Here is a 12422-nt window from a genome sequence, read left to right as displayed (position 1 = left end):
CTACCAAGTAGACGTTAGGTGGAACCACAATAAAGTAAAGAGTGGCGACATGTAGAAACTCTATCACCAGGAACCTTTCTTACACTAGTTATTTATTGCTAGTGACGAAACAAACCCTGTGTATGGTCACATGACACTTATTCCATCTTTTATTTGAGCTTCTGTATGTCGATAAAATTGGTTCTGAACTGGTAATGCAACTCAGACCGCCCTTAACGCGGAATTTGATCCCTTCGTGACAATACAGCTCGACTACAACTTGTTGTTTGTTCAAAACAGCAGATTCCTCAACATCTCCACATATTGCGCATGAAGGAGTTGGAATCCTGGCCCAGCACTAAACTTTTCACTATGTATTATCAAGCTCTAGCATGAGAACACCTATCTGCTGGTGGATAATAATTTTTATTTCTAATGCATTTTCATTCGTTGTCAACACTAACGATATCTGACGTTTTTGACTCCCAGTGAGACGCTGAACTATTTGTGTGACCACTGTAAGTTTAAGACGTTATTCCGAGCCGCTGGTGGAGAAAAATTCGGTAGCTGACGTCTGTGTGTAGTCAACAACGATATGTGTGGAGTTCGATTCCCAGTCAGCACTGAACTCTTGGTCATATTATTTCTAGTTCAAACATGCTCACATGTCGGTGCTGATGTAACAAACCCATACTTAACGTTCCCTTTGTCTAGAATATAACAGCGATACGTGCCGGGTTGGAGTCCTGGGAGGGAAAAATTAATGTTTCGTCTCGTCATTTCATTTAATACATCTAGCTACTGCCGAGAAAATCCGATATGTCAAAGCTGATTGTGCTTCGATAACAATCCGATTAGGTTCTGGGTTCGAATCCCTGTCCAACACAAAGCTTTACCTCACTGCATTTCAAGTAAGTTACTTGTGAAGAAGCATTATTTAACGTCTCTCGTTGTTCGTTAACAGGGACAATAGATGCCGGGTAGGAATTCGCGACCGTTAAAAATGTTACGTTATGTAATTTAAAGTTGATATTTGATAACTGATACTGTCCAAAAATGAGGTATATCACTCTCTTTATGCCTAGTCAGGAATGACTGTTAATTTCCGTCAGCCACGAAATCCTAGGCTGCATGATTGGTTCAAATGGCTCTGAGCACTATGGGACTCAACATCTGAGGTCATCAGTCTCCTAAAACCTAAAACTACTTAAACCTAACTAACCTAAGGACATCACACACATCCATGCCTGAGGCAGGATTCGAACCTGCGACCGTAGCAGTCACGCAGTTCTGGACTGAAGTGCCTAGAACCGCACGGCCACCACGGCCTAGCGTGCATGACCTGGGTTTGAATCCATATGCAGAACGAGGCGGTTCGTCGTGTCATTTGAAGCTTATACATATTCTCAACTAGCTGCTCGTGAATAACGTAAATTTTTTATGTCATTTTGTGTTAAATAACAAGTTTGGTATGTTACCTTGAAGAGGAAATCATGAATACGACGAACGTACTACGTGCATTACCTATCTGACATAATAATGAGAGTGCTAACATTTCAGGTATGTCATTTATTGCAATAAATGAGAGCTTACGAGCCTTAAAGACAGTCTTATCTGTGATGAGGTGTTCCTTGATATTTTTTAGTATCGTGGTATTACATTACATCTTGAGTTACTGCGATACAGAGCTGTTTTCTAGTGGTAATTTGTTGGAACCATTTTCAATAGTCAAACGACTGTATCAAGGAGTGATTAGAGGACCTGCTAGACAGTTGCGTTATGTAGGTCGCATGGGAATCAGGTGAAATGCAGTTCAAGTCGTTCGGATACTTTTGAGCACGACTGTACATAATATCAGAAGTTAAATATCAAATGTTTTCACCAATAGCGAAATGCTGGAACCTTAATTGACGATAGAATTGTTTTTGCCTGACTGGGATTCGAACCCAGCATCTAGCACCGTCGTTTTCTAGCCATGATCGGACGATAAATAGCTATTGTTGGTTCACCAGTAGCTAGATGGGCGCATTTTTAGCTAGACATCAGGCGACGAAAAGTTCTGTGCTGAATGGAATTCAAACCCCGCACACGTGGTCATGAAGAAACTTTAACTATCAAATTCTTTTCCAATAATAGGAATGGCATGTTTGTACTTTCAATGATGTGATGGAAAATACTCTGCTGGCTAGAAGTTGAATCCACAACATGCCGTCGTTGGTGATCACAACGAACACATCGTCAAACCCAAATCCGTTTTCACCAGTAGGATGGAGAGGAATGTTTGAGCTTGAAAAGATGTAAAGGAAAATTTAATCTTGTAATGTTGTGATAAAAAGCTCATGTTGCTCTGAGTTGATACGAACACCTTACAGCTGACAACACACCAAGAGACGTTGAAAATGCAACTATTTTTCACCAATAGTTCGGAGTGCACATGCTAGGGCTTGTAATGAAATAATGAATATTTTGTGCTGATCAGGATTAGAAACCAGATAGATGACTTTCGAGGACGCTTAGAAGAGTTTGCAATCTTCGGGAACACAGTGAAATCGAATTCTAATCCCAGTCCAGCACCACAATTTTCAACGTCTCAGTTTCAAATAAAGTAAGAGCCTTGTGAACTTACGTGGCCATTGTTTCATTAAATGAAATACGTTTTCTAGTTTACGACGGCTTGCTGGTGACAGAGTCTCTGCCTTACGGGGTTTCTCCATCTGTCACTGCTCAAACGAATGCCACTCTGCTCCAGTCGGCAGCGAAGGGATGTTATCTTTACTGCGGATATTGAACTACGGAGCTTACTGGCGTTCTGCACTTGGCGTTACTAGGGGTGAAGGAGAGATACTTGTGTGTGTTAAAAATCTACGCCTGACGTGAGATGTGAAACTACACGTTTTACACATCAATGCAAGATTAATCGCCCGCATCTCGTGGTTGTGCGGTAGCGTTCTCGCTTCCCACGCCCGGGTTCCCGGGTTCGATTCCCGGCGGGGTCAGGGATTTTCTCTGCCTCGTGATGGCTTGGTGTTGTGTGCTGTCCTTAGGTTAGTTAGGTTTAAGTAGTTCTAAGTTCTAGGGGACTGATGACCATAGATGTTAAGTCCCATAGTGCTCAGAGCCATTTGAACCATTTTTTTGCAAGATTAATCCATTAGACCACAGAACCCCCCGCCAAGCACATAATTATCAATTGCAGAGTATTCATTTAGATGTAGATGCAGATGTCAAGGGACGCGTAACAGGAAAAAGGGCGGGATCTGGGAATGGATAGAAGAGCAGAAGTGCAAAATATAAGCGTGAAATGCTTGCAAAGTATTGCTTACTTATATGTGTGCCACAGTTCGTTTTATCTTAGGACCGAGAGATAAGGAAAGACTGTTCTCAGAATGAAGAATGGGTTATAGGGAAGAGGAGATCAAAAAATACGGATTCATAGGTGGTGAGAGGAATGATAGAGAGTAAAGACAGCAGCAATTAAAAGAGAAAATGTAGCGTCATTGGAAACCGCTAGATTTGTTTACAAATTTTGGGGGAGTGTAATAGAAGGGCACAGAGAGACAGTGTGTGAGAGAGAATAGAAGAGATATTAACAACGAGTAAACATAAATGTTCAAATGTGTGTGAAATCTTATGAGACTTAACTGCTAAGGTCATCAGTCCGTAATCTTACACACTACTTAACCTAAATTATCCTAAGGACAGTCATACACACCCATGCCCGAGGGAGATCTCGAACCTCCGCCGGGACCAGCCTCACAGTCCATGACTGCAGCGCTTAAGACCGCTCGGCTAGTACCGCGCGGCGAGTAAACATAATATGAAATCGTTGGCGTATTGCGTGGAGGACGGAGGGTGTATCATGGATGGAGGGGAAGAGAGAGACGTATTTGAAATAACAAAAACTACTGTGACAGAGTCCATCTACGCTGATTAGTTTGGATGTATGTAGACAGGGTGTAAATGAAATAAAAATAGAATACTTAACAAATTGTATATTCAAAAGAAACCCACTTGAATTAAAAGGGCAACTCAGAGGAAAGCTAACCCATATTGTATCTTTTCTGTTGCCACGCGATTTTCCACTAGCTCCCAATGAGGAAAAATGACGAAAACGAAGACATAACAAAACATTTTAAGAACTCTAATATTTTATCCAGAATCCTTCATTATTTTGTACTTCTATCACGCGTCTTGGCATAGAGTGTATAAGCCGTCGAACGTAACAGCCTGAAGAAGCAACTTCCTCCCAGGCTTCCAGGACGCAGTCCCAAAGAGCGTCCGCAGTAGTTGGTTGGTTTCGTGGTCAGTTCTCTGTTAATGTTCTGGCGACCTCAGCCCACATGTTTTCCATGGAGTTCATATCAGCCGCCCGTGGCGGCCAGTCCATGACGTTGACGCCAATCGTAGAGAGCCGCTGCTGAACAAATGCAGACTTGTGAATGGGAGAATGGTCCTCTTCCAATGTGACATCCCCTTCTGCGTACAGCATTCGCACTGACGGAAGCATCACATTTTCTAATATGTGGGCATACTGCGCGCTGTCCAGAGTTCCTTCTATCCTGTGAAGAATTACCGCCCCTCTCGCAAAATTCCAACCCCAGCAGGTAACAGATAGCCGGCCACTTCTTCTCGTCGTGGTTACATATTCGCGTCGATGTCGAGTCCCTTGCGGCCTGTAAACGATTCGTCGACCGTCGTTATTGGTGGAAAACACCTTCTCATCAGTGACAATGACGTTATCCCACGACGCCCTCAGATGGAGCTCCGCAAATGCTAGCCAGTATAAAACGTTGTCTTCGCCGAGCTCTTGTTTCACGGCGGATCGTCGTGCATGCAGTCCAGCGTCCTCTTTCAAGGCAGATCCTCCACCATCTCGTTGCAGTGGTATGTGGTACGCCATACCGTCTGCCAGCTTCTCTGATGGAACATCCTCCCTCAATGAGAGCGACAACTGTACCTCGGCCAGCCGGAGTGGCCGAGCGGTTCTAGGCGCTTCAGTCTGGAACCGCGTGACCGCTACGGTCGCAGGTTCTAATCCTGCCTCGGGCATGGATGTGTGTGATGTCCTTAGGTTAGTTAGGTTTAAGTAGTTCTAAGTTCTAGGGGATTGATGACCTCAGATGTTAGGTCCCATAGTGTTCAGAACAATTTGAACCATTTTTTGACTCTACCTCGAATAGACCTCTCCCAGTGAGCCATTACGGCGGACAGCCTGATGTGTGTTTCCGCTTGCCGCTCTTATACTGATTCCAGGAGAGGAGGTAAACATATTTACGTCAAACGGAGCGGCAGAGGCAGAGGCATGCGGCGCAGCCGTGCTGGCTCGTCCCGGGCTGTTGGCCCACCAACGCCACCGCCAGCTCGCTCAACTTGCGTCTCGCCTCGGCCAGCCTGGCTGGCCCGTAGCTCGCGAGCCGCGGATAGTACAGACCCGGGCCGCATGGCCACGATCACCCTTGAAGGATCAATAGTTACACCTAACCTACACAAGTCTGTAGCACAAACTAACGCAGCTACAGCTATTATCCTATAAAATGTGCAGGCACACCTACAGTTGACGATTTATTCAAATATTTGACGAACAATACTTCCAAAAATACATTCATTTTAAACGTAGCTACCACAAAATATTTCACCTAGCTAGCAATAGCATGACGCAGGAAACTATACTTTCTTGTAAGCGCTGTGCATTAGATGTAGCCTTAAGAAAACCTGTATTCAACCACGACAACTAAGCGGAATGTAAAAGTAAACAGGTTTGGCGGCAGCTCCTCCAAATAATAGTATATATTTATTATATAATACACGTTTTATGCACTTATAACATGTACTCAGTGTCTCTGAAACAATAAGTGCTGCACGACGGAACTTACTTTCTGCTGAGGCACTTCATTTACATCTCAAGGATACACGACTACTAGAGAACATTGCTCTTTACGGCAGTCAATCCACTTGTAAATTAACATCATGATATCGCAGATATTAGGCAACACGTTACTAGGGATGAGTAAGGCCTTATGGTTTGCAACTAAACATGCTACTCCTAGCTACTACTGAATATGAAGTTGATTATTAATGTGTCTTCATAACCATGTGTGCGGCGTTCGTCTCTCAGTCAGCATAGACGTTTTCGTCACCTTATTTCTAGTTAAACGTGTGCACATCTCGCTGATGGTGGACCAACATTGGACGTTTCTCGTCTGTTCCTGGTTAGACAACGACGGCGGTAGGCGCCGGGTTCGAATCCCGGTCAGGCAATACAACTTCAGTCGTCATTTAAGGTTCCAACCCTACTACTGGTGACAAACTGTGATATCTACATTCTGATTTAACGTACTTATTCAACAATCCGATTAGGTGCTGGGTTCGCATCCTTGTCCCCAGCATTACATGATGGCATTTCAATTTTAAACATGTGCATCCTTTATTCCTTAACAATGCAACACTATACAACGTCTGTCGAGGTTAATTACCAAGAAGGTAATTGTCATGTTAGGGTTCCTGGTTTCGTACAAAATTTATCGTCATTTACGTTCAAGTTGAGAATTGATAACTTATACTGGTGCAAACGTCAATATTTGACGTCTCTTTATGCCTAGTGATCGAGTCTCTATAAGGCACAAAGCTTTGCTTGGTTAACAATGGCTTTACGTTCTGGGTTTGCATCTGGATCTAGAACAAAGATGGTCATGTCATTTAAAAGGACAACTTCATGTAGAAGTAACTGTTGATGAGTAATGTGAACAATGATATTACTTGTGATTCACTGTTAATGTTGGGATTTCCGTAGAGTGGTTGCCGCCGTTAATCACGTTTTCTTTTAACTGCTTAGTATTACATTAAGTTGATGCGAATCCACTCCCCGTTGAATGTTGAACGACGTTCAACATGTGTTGCGTAAACCTTTCAGACACCAGAGAACTTGTTTCCAATTGTCATACAACTTTATAAATCCATATACTGCCTCAAATATTTAATTGTGCGTAAGGATTACTGAACGATTTATGTGACAGAACTAGTTGTCCCATAACGTTTGAAATGTCACTTGTTGTAATTAAGTTTAGTTTACAAACGTTAAGGACTGCCTGATCTCTTCTGTACTATTGTGGTGTTACTTTTCATCTGGACAGACTGTCATAAAGACCGGTGTTCTCTTGTAGTCTCTAGTGGTACCCATTGTGTATCTTACAACGACTGTACTGTGGAGGGTTGCGACCACGTGCAACACTGATATGCAATGTTGGTTGCATACATTCAGGTGCAACCTACAAGTTGGAATTCAGGGGTGACCCACTTTTTTTGCTGTCGAGTGTACATTAGCAACATGATGGAAAAAATAATATTCTATATAAAAAATTGTAACTCGTGACTCTGCCTCTGTGGAAAATAACTAAATTAACTGTGTTCATAAATCTGCAGGAACAGTAACGTTTCTTACGTCTACCTCTGTAAATAATATTCAAATGGTTCAAATGGCACTGAGCACTATGGGACTTAACATCTGTGGTCATCAGTCCCCTAGAACTTAGAACTACTTAAACCTAACTAACCTAAGGACATCACACACATCCATGCCTGAGGCAGGATTCGAACCTGTGACCGTAGCGGTCACGCGGTTCCACACTGAAGCGCCTAGAACCGCACGGCCACACCGGCCGGCAAATAATATTCCTTTCACTTATTATTGTGTACGCTACAGACAATGACTCCTGATTTTAAACACTCTGTATGTGCTAGTTGTTGTACGGAATGAGTAACTTGTCTATATGGGAAAATATATATTGAAAAATATTCATCGCCACAACAACTGACATCTCATATCGATACATGTTGCATAATAAAGCTCGAATTACCTGCCTAAACAACAACCAGATTTTTCCATATCCAAACCAACTTTCGAAACTTAGCAGTGTTGTAGTCGTCAATGAAACCAGTTATCCGAAAAGTTTGAAAACGACAGTGTATGTTTAACTGGGAGAGTCTGACGCAGGAATTTCGCCGATTGCGTCGGCCCTTCCCATGACGCAGTAATTACGTCAGCAGATGCTGAAGGGCCAAGCTCACAGAAAGCTACATAACTGCTTTCTGCCTTTCTGCTGAACTGTCTCCACAGTGGAACGACACGACCTGAGAGCACAAGGTGGCACTAAATTCCCGACGTAGCGTCTCCCACTTCCGGGGTGATGTTTAAGGAACTTCTGTTCTAAGCTTTCATCATCCTCTTTAACTAAATCGCTATAAAAGCGTCAGTTGTTATGAAGTTAAACAACTGCACCAAAGTTTGTCAGAGCACGTCTTAAACGACCTTCAGATACGTAGCGTAGCATTAATTTTGTCTACCAGTTCGCAAGCTTGGAGAATTTGTCCTTTTGCATGGGATTTTAAATTCTGAAATATGTTGATGATCACAAAAAACTATAAGCTTATATGAAATAAAAACAAATATAGACAGGACACATTTTGTACTGCTGTAATCAAATGGAACGGCAAATGAATACTAAGTAATGTCAACAGCTGTTACAGCTGGTTATTGCGTAAGTGAATTCTGTAGTATCAGGTAATATGTAGAGTTCCATCGGGAGCGAATTCATTAATGAAAATTGTAGTATAGTCGAGTGTGATATTTCGAAGTCACGATTGCGGCACTGAGCGAAATGGATTTGACCGGCTTTTGATATCTATCACACGTAACTGTTCTTTGGATTCTGGCCTTCTAAGTGACCGCGTAAAACAGCATAATGTGTTAATCTTAATCTGCTCTCCACTTTACGTTTCGATTTCTAGTAATTGGAAATATTTGAAGTTTTTAATCCAGTTTATAAATGTAATTTTGTTTTCTTAACGTGTGTTGAGTTGTATCCATTTTTTTCATGTCACTATTAGTTTGATCCAGTTACTGCCATTTTCACCTTGTGCACGACTGCAACAGCCGCACCGCTACTCTAACACTATGGTGACATTCGTCATGATCGAAATCATATCATTTTTTTTCTAGTGTCGTATACATTGTGAAAGTCTGGATAGCCCCACCAACAACTTGTCTGACAACTCCAACAGCAAGCATGAACAGCAAATGTGCAAAGATAAACAAACAAATCGTACATGAGTTACGTCAAAATGTATCTGAGGACTATGGGACTTAACGTCTGAGGCCATCAGTTCCCTAGAACTTATAACTACTTAAACCTAACTAACCGAAGGACATCACACACATCCATGCCCGAGGCAGGATTCGAACCTGCGACCGTAGCAGTCGCGCCTAGAACCGCTCGGCCACCGCGGCCGGCCTTGAGTTACGTGTTTTATTACATTTTACATAGTATGGTCGATGGAAATCACATGTTACATCGTTCCTTTTCTAAGAACATATCCAGTGCCACAAATGATGGTATACAAAAAACACATTCAGTGTCATAATTCAAAACAATATACATTAAAGAATTCTTGCGTACGTCAGAAAATTCCCCACATTATCAGTACAACTTTACGAAACCCGCAGCCGGATATTTTCCAGACACGTCTTCACTGACCATCGAGGCTAATTTCGAAGCGGGACTCATAACTGAAGACACTTCTACTACTGTCAATGAGATTCCAGGCGGAAGGCGTGTTGGAGGTGCCCTGGACAGCAGTGGGACACCAACTTGACTGTCGCCCGCCTTATGCGCCGACAACGAGGACTGATAGTCTGGGGTGCCATTTCTTTTCGTAGCACAACCCCTTTGGTTGTCATCGGCTGCACCCTTACACCACAGCGGTACGTGAGCGATATTCTACACCCCGTTTTGCTGTGTATCATGGCAAACCATCCTGGGCTTAAATCTCAGCAAGATAATGCCCGTCCGCACACGACGAGAGTTTCTATAACGTGTCTTCATGCTTGGCCAGCTAAGTCGCCAGATCTTTCCCCAACTGATGACGTTTGGAGAATTATAGTCAGGGCCCTACACCCGTCTTGGAATTGTGACGATCTAATTCGCCAATTGGACAGAACTCGGCACGTTATCCCTCACGAGGACATTCATCAATTCTATCAATCAATGTCAAGTCGAATAACTGCCTCCATAAGGGCCAGGGGTGCACCAACGCGTTATTGACCTGCTCTTTCTCTTGAATCTCTTGAATAAATCATTCAACTTTTCTAAAATTGTAATGATTTGTTTGTCTGTACGTTTGCACCGAGCGAGGTGGCGCAGTGGTTAGCACACTGGACTCGCATTCGGGAGGACGACGGTTCAATCCCGTCTCCGGCCATCCTGATTTAGGTCTTCCGTGATTTCCCTAAATCGCTTCAGGCAAATGCCGGGATGGTTCCTTTGACAGGGCACGGCCGATTTCCTTCCCCATCCTTCCCTCACCCGAGCTTGCGCTCCGTCTCTAATGACCTCGTTGTCGACGGGACGTTAAACACTAATCTCCTCCTCCTCCTGTACGTTTGCATCACATGTACCGGTTTCCGTCCCATTCGAATACTTCCGTCATTGTATTTGTCTTAGTGTGCATCTAATCCGTACTTACAACAGAATCAGAGTTGAATTCAGGAAATATAGCGGGTGTTTGAAGTTGAAAAAATCTTGCTGTTCACAATAATTCATGAATCTTAATCTTGTCTTTGGCGCTGAGGTATTTGGTGGTATGACACTGCCGTATTGTGTGTTTCCTTTTGAAAGAATCGCACCAGCTACTTAAGGCTTTGCATTGATAACTTTCCGACTACAATGAGGCAGCTGCAGCCATTGATCAGCGACAATTCTCGTGTTGCAAGCAAATATCCATTGTTTCTAAGCCTCCGTAAAACGATCTAACACTCATGAATCGATCATTTTGTATTTATCTCGAGTCGACGCTCTGTTTGTCACTTAAGCCATCCATCATGGCAGATTTTTGTAGTTGTGAGGTTCCGCACATGTACAGTTCCTAGTATGGATTATCATTTTCCGGAAAACTGTTGTCAACAGTTTTTGTTTGTCACCAAGCAGTCAGCTTCAAATTTGGTCCTCGAGTCCAATAAGACTTAAACCAATTAATGGAACGACATTACAAATGGTACGCAACAGTCACTAAAGATACCTATCATCAGTTCTTGGACAAAATTTTGTGACCTTACGTAAAAACCTCCGATTCTGTGGAGCATCTCTCACACATCGCTTCATCTATATAACTCGTGCACACAAATCCACCAAACAGAATCACTTACTAGCAGCCCACAGCACTGGCATTCTTACAGAATGTGAAGGCCGCACACATCACCAGATAAAGATCAGATAATAGTTTTTATTCCCAGTAATATACATTTTATGAATTTTAATACCATTAATCAAAATCTGAAGATCGGTTACATGGAAGCTGTCAACACGCATCACAAATGGACGACTGTAAGTAACGGACAAATACACATTTTGCACTTTGCATGTTGCCACTCAGTAATTTTCTGGGGCCGGCGCGGTGACCGAGCGGTTCTAGGCGCTTCAGTCCGGAACCGCGCGACTGCTACGGTCGCAGGTTCGAATTCTGCCTCGGGCGTGGATTTGTGCGATGTTCTTAGGTTAGTTAGCCTTAAGTAGTTCTAAGTTCTAGAAGACTGATGACCTCAGATGTTAAGTCCCATAGCGCTCAGAGCCATTTGAACCAATTTTCTGGGTTGTATCTTCACTCAGAAATAATGTGTTGATTGCACAGTAGCGAGCAGTAAGAATAATGTGCCTTGTTTATCTACTGTTATCTCGCTTAGTACCTACTGTACAATACTAGAATGAAACATGACCATTATTGTCTATAATCAAAAAGCTGTCAGTAGCTCAGAAAGGTCCTCGGCATAAATCAACAAATGTGTTTATCATTTTCCCAATAGCATAAAATATTTGACATGCAGCAAAGCAAGTTTTAAATGTAACCTCAAATCGTTTGTTCTGGACAACTCCTCCTGTTCCAGAGACGAATTTTTATTTAAAATCTCGTAGCTTGCACGAGATAAAAGCTAGTTTGTACGTGTAGTTGAATGGGTAGGACTTAAAAATAATATTTTCATTAATATTAAAACTAATCATCTATACATAGCCGGCCGGTGTGGCCGTGCGGTTCTAGGCGCTTCAGTTTGGAACCGCGCGACCGCTACGGTCGCACGTTCTAATCCTGCCTCGGGCATGGATGTGTGTGATGCCCTTAGGTTAGTTAGGTTTAAGTAGTTCGAAGTTATAGGGGACTGATGACCTCAGATGTTAAGTCCCATAGTGCTCAGAGCCATTTGAACCATGTATACATATCATGTGGACTCATTCGATTCATGTAATGTCGATAAAAAAAATCGTTCAAATGATCTACGGAACATGTAACTAAGTACTGTCGAATGCATCCACCGCGAGATGTAGTCAATATCTAAGGCAGTCGATTTCTCGCATTCCGTAGTGGTTGAAAGCTTTACAGATTCTGAGTACAGGAACTGA

This window comes from Schistocerca piceifrons, chromosome X, assembly GCF_021461385.2.
Source record: "Schistocerca piceifrons isolate TAMUIC-IGC-003096 chromosome X, iqSchPice1.1, whole genome shotgun sequence".
Classification (NCBI taxonomy): Eukaryota; Metazoa; Arthropoda; class Insecta; order Orthoptera; family Acrididae; genus Schistocerca; species Schistocerca piceifrons.
Note: the sequence above shows the minus strand (reverse complement) of the source record.